Source organism: Balaenoptera physalus (genome assembly GCF_965194825.1).
Source record: "Balaenoptera physalus genome assembly, chromosome: 19".
In the NCBI taxonomy this organism is placed as follows: Eukaryota; Metazoa; Chordata; class Mammalia; order Artiodactyla; family Balaenopteridae; genus Balaenoptera; species Balaenoptera physalus.
The window spans coordinates 36660593-36668311 of record NC_138900.1 but is presented as its reverse complement, the minus strand read 5'-3'; the positions used below and the strand labels follow the sequence as shown (position 1 = coordinate 36668311).

The 7719-nt window shown below is 37.9% G+C and overlaps 1 long non-coding RNA gene across 1 annotated transcript; it reads right to left on the bottom strand.

The window, feature by feature from the left end:
- Positions 1 to 679: 679 nt before the first annotated feature.
- Positions 680 to 1651, bottom strand: LOC309649197. Its single transcript, XR_014256983.1, has 2 exons — positions 1573 to 1651; positions 680 to 1247 (listed from the first exon to the last, which is right to left on the bottom strand). It is a non-coding gene; the product is annotated as an uncharacterized lncRNA (long non-coding RNA).
- Positions 1652 to 7719: the final 6068 nt, after the last annotated feature.

Here is a 7719-nt window from a genome sequence, read left to right as displayed (position 1 = left end):
AATGAATTTGATAAATTCTGTAGACTAGGTTTCTCTAGTTGGCCATTCTCAATGCACTTTAGCATATTAAAAGCTCTCAGAATTTCTGAAGTTAAGAAATTTGATTAGCTCTGTTTTTCTGAAACTTACTTGGCCACAGCACTGTGTTTTGGGCTAAAACGCCTATTCCTGTACTATGGAACACACTTTGCCAACTTCTGCTCTAGAAAGGAAGTAATTCTCCCACGTTTCAGGTGATTTCAGGGGTCACCTCTAATCATGGTACCCTTGGAGATGTTTATGTGCCATCATGTTGTAAAGGACCATCCATGAGGAGCCATCTGTCTAAATAAACATATGTATCTGACAGGGAAAATGTAAGTATTTTAGACATACATTTAGATTGCTAGGTAAACAAATTAGGATAGACCTGATATTTAAACCAGGCAGATTGGCTTAGATGTTTATTCATTCATGCCATTATTGATTCATGAGCTCAACAAATGTTTATTGAGTGACTACTTTGTTACATACCCTAAACTTAAGGAGATAATAATCTAGAGATCCTCATATGTGACTTCAACTTGCAATATTCCAATTATTGCTCTTGGGATGCTTTCTTAACCCTGATGACCATTTATGCTGATCTGGCTTGGGCTGACATGAAACAGTACTCCAGACAGAATTGAGTTACTCATCATGGAAAGTAGATAGCATGATCATAGGATCTTACATTGATATAGCTTTTAAAATTTTGAATTATTTCAAAAATATCATCTTATTTAACAACAAGTTTAAGAGATAAAGCAGCTATTTTAACCCCTATTTTGCATAGGGGAAGAGAGGTCTGGAGAAGTTAAAAGGCCTGCCCAAGGCTACACAATTTTGCACATTCAAAATCAGACTTGGGACCCAGTCCCTGGATTCCCAATGTTTCCCTTTTCTACTCACCAGTGCCATTTATCATTTGCTCAGTTTGCTCCAATACTTAGGTTGTGAAAAGTAGGATATAGATTTTTCTTCTCAGTATATAGTAGCCACTAGCCTCATGGAGCTAATAAGTACTTGAAATGTAGCTACTGCAGCTAGGGAACTGAATTTTAAATTTATTTAATTTTAATGAATTTAAGCTCAAATTTAAAGACCAATACTCAATAAGTATTGGGAAACTTTTAAACATGTTTGAAATAACATGAATGCATGAAAAAGTGGTTTTTCTAACTATAAAATTTATATCTAAATATAGGTCTTGTGTTTCTTAATGAAACCTTTTTTAAAAATTAATTAATTAATTATTATTATTATTAATTTTTGGCTGTGTTGGGTCTTCGTTTCTGTGCGAGGGCTTCCTCTAGTTGCGGCAAGCGGGGGCCACTCTTCATCGCGGTGCGTGGGCCTCTCACTGTCGCGGCCTCTCTTGTTGCGGAGCACAGGTTCCAGATGCGCAGGCTCAGCAATTGTGGCTCACGGGCCCAGTTGCTCCACGGCATGTGGGATCTTCCCAGACCAGGACTCGAACCCGTGTCCCCTGCAATGGCAGGCAGATTCTCAACCACTGTGCCACCAGGGAAGCCCAGCCCCTCTTAATGAAACCTTAATGTCTGAACTGAGATGTAACGTATTTGTTGGATTTAGAAGATGTAGCATGAAAAAAAAGTACAGTATTTCAATATTTATTTGTTGAATATTGTTAGTTAATTAGTTATTATTTGTTGAATTGAAACTATTATGGATTTACTGGATTAAGTAAAAATATGTTATTAAACTTATTTCCACTTATTTCTTTTCCCTTTTTTGATTGTGGCTACATGGAGGATATAAAGTCACATATATGGCTTGCACTCTATTTCTATCGGATAGCAATGATATAAGCTATATTGGAGGGCACCTAATGTCTAGCTTCAAAGTTCTAAGTCCCAGTGAAATGGGTGGGAAGGGGGGGCAGTGTAGAACTAGAATTCAGAGCATAGCCTTGGGAATTACTCAAGTTTGGTTGTGTATTCTGGTTCTACTACCTTTTAAATTACTTGACTTCTTGAAAAATGTCTCCTTACCTGTAGATTAGGGATGATGTTACCACCTATTTCACTGACTTTTTCAATGATTCAATAAGCTAATATACATATAACACATAGTCTAGTATTAGGCAATGTTTAAATGCTCATTACTTAGTAATAATAATAATTATAATAGAACTATTTATTGGTATAAAATGCAGATAGAATCCTCAGGCTTAGTAAATGATGGTATTTTTGTCTAGACTTTTTTTGAGGTGTCTTCCTCTGTTTCAATTCATTGCACTAGACTGCATTAATCATACCCTGTTTTGTTCTTACTGACAGTAATGAATAGAAACTGATAGAAACCAGCCTGCCAGGTCACTGATGAGGTAGCTACAAATGCTCTTTTCCAAGGCAGTTCTTAATTACCTTTTATATGTGAAATACCATATGCTGTAATTCCTCTAGCTGCAAATCTGCTCTGGGTTATAATGCCATGTTAGTTTTTAAACAATGTCTCTGGTTGACTTCTCCTCTGTAGGAGGAGAAGTTTGATTCAGTTGTTGTTCCTTATAATTTTATTTTTTAATTGGGTGACTCCCTAATTCTCTTTTTTCTAGCTCATTTTTCTATTATTATTAAAGTCAGTGGCTCAAGCTGTGCTTTGAGGGTTGGGACTAGTTGTGTGCTCAATTACTTGAAGGCATCAGAACTGAATGACAGTGATGTTTATATACCTGGCTTCAGGCTATAGATACAGCTCTCTCATTTACAAACATTGTTTTTAGGCCATTGTAAACTACCATCAAACATAATGGTGTTTTATAACTTTTAAAAGTCTGGGAAATGCTCCCTTACCTGAAGGTCAGGTGTTTAGCCTCCTCAACCATCCGGGACGTATCTGGAAACATAGGTGTAAACGGAAAAGGTCTTTCAGCTGCTAAGAACACAATTGTTGCCAAACACAGTACTTTATCCAGAAGGAGAGGGCAAGATTTTTCCAAAAGGCACTGACTTACCTATGAATCTAAAACAGGAACTGGCAAACTTTTTCTGTAAAGAACAGAGAGTGAATATTTTAAGCTTTGCAGAACATGCAGTCTCGGTTACAACTACTTAACTTGGCCTGTTGTAGAGTGAAAGCAGCCATAGACATCATGGAAAAGAATGAGCATGGCTGTGTTCTAATAAAATTTTATTTACAAAGCAAGCAATGGGCTGGATTTGGCCTACGGGCTATAGTTTGCCCACCTCTGATCTAAAATATTGGGGCAAAAAGGAACCCTCTTGCACTGTTGGTGGGAATGTAAATTGATGCAGCCACTATGGAGAACAGTATGGAGGTTTCTTAAAAAACTAAAAATAGAATTACCATACGACCCAGCAATCCCACTGCTGGGCATATACCCTGAGAAAACCATAATTCAAAAAGAGTCATGTACCACAATATTCATTGCAGCTCTATTTACAATAACCAGGACATGGAAGCAACCTAAGTGTCCACTGACAGATGAATGGATAAAGAAGATGTGGCACATATATACAATGGAATATTACTCAGCCATGAAAAGAAATGAAATTGAGTTATTTGTAGTGAGGTGGATGGACCTAGAGTCTGTCATACAGAGTGAAGTAAGTCAGAAAGAGAAAAACAAATACCGTATGCTAACACATATATATGGAATCTAAAAAAAAAAAAAATGGTTATGAAGAACCTAGGGGTAGGACAGGAGTAAAGATGCAGACGTAGAGAATGGACTTGAGGACACATGGAGGGGGAAGGGTAAGCTGGGACGAAGTGAGAGAGTGGCATGGACATATATACACTACCAAATATAAAACAGATAGCTAGTGGGAAGCAGCCGCATAGCACAGGGAGATCAGCTCGGTACTTTGTGACCACCTAGAGGGATGGGATAGGAAGGGTGGGAGGGAGACGCAAGAGGGAGGAGATATGGGGATATATGTATATGTATAGCTGATTCACTTTGTTATACAGCAGAAACTAACACACCACTGTAAAGCAGTTATACTCCAATAAAGATGTTAAAAAAAAAAAAGAATAGCTGTTGAACAGAAGGAAGGATAAAACAACATCTTCAAGGTAGACAGAACCTTATATAAATACACCCTTCCAAGCCCTTTCCATGGGGCAGAAATCGTTCTGGGAGCATAACATCACTGATATGATTTCAAATGTGATAACTGAGATTCATAATGATAACCTCACATCCTCCAGCAGCCATTAAAATATATTCCATATATTCTGATGACAAAGATAGAGAATTAAGGAACATATTTGAGAGAGTTACACCAAACAGATGAAAATAAAAAAGGAATTTTTGTACTTAGAATGGTAAGCGTCAGTTATCTGAAAAACTCATGGAATTGTCCATTTCTGAAATCTGTGGCTCTTGAAGTGGTACTGTATTTTTTATGTTTTGCTCTTTAAGCTTGAGACTAGCTAACGAAACCAGCTTTCTGCACAAATCTTTGGCCAGATTCTCTATGGGGCTTAGGAGAACATTCAAAATCTACATTACTCCCTTTTTAAAAACAATCTATGCAGAATAATAAAACATACTTTATGTACTCACAATTTATGCTGACTGCTGAAAACCAGTGTTCTCCTAGGAAAAAGTATCTTGGACCACTCTTGCTAAACTTGGGGGGAAATTGATTGTTTCCAGCTTGGGACCCTGAGAAAACATCACTCTCAGAAGTAGGGCTGCTGCTGAGTTGATGACTTTGAGGATTTTTCCAATACGTTTTCCAGGACTTTTTTAAAGGAAGGAAATTATGTGACTCTCCATTATTCAACAGATTCTAGCTCTCTCTCCCTTTTGCTCTGAATCATTCTATATTTATCATTATTGATAAAGAACATCAATAATGGCTGGGATTTATTCTACTTCTCTCTTAGATATAGTTTAGGTTCACGTTATAAAATATGAATTTGTACAGAGAGGTTAGAAATTTTCCCAGATTATTTATAAAACCTCTTGGGTTTGGACCATCAAGGAAAAGTAGAGATAAAAAAGTTTTTAAAAGATATCCTGACTTTACCCTTTGCAAAAGTATTTCCTTCCTATCTATGAGTTTATTCTAACTTTGTAATAATACTGCACAGTCTTGCATGAGGTTCATACTGGGAGCCTCAGAGCCAGATTTCACAGGTGCAAATCCTGTTTCATAGCTTATGGCTGTGTGATGTTGGGTAAATCACTTAACTTCTCTAAATCGATTTATTTGTAGTATGGAGCCTGTACTTCTATATTTTTCAGAGTTGGGGGGGATTATATGAGATAATACACATGGAGTGCTTAGCACAATGTAGGGCTGCCAAGTACAGCTGTGTAGATTGTGAACTGAACAACTCCATTGGACAGCAGTCATATAGACTACAATGCAATGTGGCAGCTTGGGTACAAAGTCAGTGCTTGATATATGAAATAGACATTATTACTATTATTATTATTATTATTATTAAGACACCTAAGGCACACAAATGTTATGAAACCTGTCTGTAAATATATACTTTCTGTGAAAAAAACCACCATCACGTGGCAGCAACTATACATGGTTATCAACAATTCTGGTGTTTTTAATATTAGATTTCACTTGTTAGATTAAGATAACCAATAATTATCTACTAAAAGCTTGGATTCGATTTTTGTATTTCTGTGGATTTGGTTAATCTGTGGCCTGATTCCAGAGTTTTCTTCAAGATGACTCTTTAGCCAGTTTATCCTATGCTTAGTGCCATATTATTCTTAGGAAAGTGAAGTTCTGTCCATTCATTCATTCATTCATGAAATGCTATTAAGTGTCAACTTGTGCGTAACACTGTTCCAGGCACAGACATGTGAAGATGACTAATATGGTTTCTCAAGGGGCTCACAGACTCGAGGGAGGCAGACTAGTAAGCAGTTCATCAGAGCAGGAAGAGAAATGCCCTGGAAGAGTGAGTCATGAACTCATTCATTCACTATTTTTTTTTTTTCATTCATTTAAGGAACAGACGCATTGTACCGATGATGCCCTAGGCACTGATGTTGTGGTCATAACGGGATATCAAGAGTAATAAGACTTGGTCCCTTCCCTAAAAGAGCTCAGTAGGCTTCCTAGAGTCAAGGAGTTAAGACAAATAGGAGAAGGGTGCTGGGCAGACGAGGAAGGAAATGATGTTGCAGGCAGTCTGAGGAAAATCCAAGCGCACTGGGTGGGGCTGGGGACTTGATGTCAGCCCTGGGTTGGTGATGATGTCCAGCCATGCCATCGACAAACCCTGTCATCTTGGCCAAGGCGCTTTCCACTTCTGAATCTCAATTTCCTCAACTGCCCAGATGAGGAAGATAACCTTCTCTCCATTAACAACCCAGGAAGTTTTTGAGAGGTCCAAAGGAGGTAAGTATGTGAAATGCTTAGGAAATTGGAAGGAGTAAAGTATTATATAAAATGGAAGAAGTGATCATCTTAAGTCGTATCTATCAACTCCCATGAATGGTGCCTTGATTAGATTACCCTGAAAACCTGAGACAAAGACCTGGCGGCAGGTGCTCTCAGGAAGGTGGAGTAAGGGGCTAGGGAGAATGCAACAGGGAGGAGGAAAGGTCCACATAAGAGAGTGCAAGTGAGGTTGCTGCTTGGCCAGGGGAGGCCTGATTCTACCAGGACCTCCTGAGAAGCAAAGATAATTTCTCCTAGAAAAGTCCATCCAGCTGATGGAAGGTAGGTTTTTTTCCCCACTGATGCCTCTCCTTCTACTTAAGGGTCTGTGTCTGGAATATAATGGGCAAAAGACACAGTTACCTGAGGGATGTCCATAGTGTTCAGCAACTGGTTGAGTTTCCAGCTTCCGGCTCTAACATGCCTCTTAGTTGTAGGGACATATTCGCCTTTTTCATTTTTTCTCTTCTCACTCATTAATAGATGCCCGCTGGGTAACAGCCACACATGTTAGTTCTATGAATTTGTTAAAAGGCTTTTCCCCCCTCAGTATTGATGTTGCTTCCTTTGAGATCATCTTTCTCATCCCCAAACATTCCCATAGAGCCTTGCTCTGGCCTAGAATCACATTCATAATTAACGTTGAACCTTCTGTAACCAAACTATGATTAGATAGCCAAACAAGTTTTTGAGTTCAAGTAATTCCCTTATTAAATAGGAAACAATACAATGCCTTTATATGGATGATACCTGGAATTCTAAATTCTGAAAGTCCTTTGAGGGTTTGATAAACGTGCACTTTATCATAGTAAAACATGCTAAAAGTCATGTTGAATTTTATAAATATATATATATGCCTCCTACTGGGCCTTGATCATCCAGCAAGCCTAACCTATGAAAAGGATGCTAAAAATAGTCTCATCCACAAAGAGGTTCTGAAGTGTGACTTCTGATAAAAAATAAAAAAACACTGTCATTAGACTTTGCTGTCATTTGGTAACTTCTATGTCAATGAAATCTAATTTTCAAATTTTCTGAGTAAGTTTGTTTCTTTAGCAACAGCATTCAAACATGTTTGAATTTTTAGGATTTAAATCAGAAGGTTTCCATTCACAGTTCTGTGCTAGATACCTTTTTATAAATGAAGGTACTGCTGTTTTCAAGTTTAGTGTTTTTGAAGGTGACTATAGGAGGGCGGGAAATTTAGGCTAAATGTGTGACCTAATTATTTGAGTTTCTAGATGTGGCAGCTGTTCATGACTTTAGCTGTTTCAACTGAAACAATTAGCCA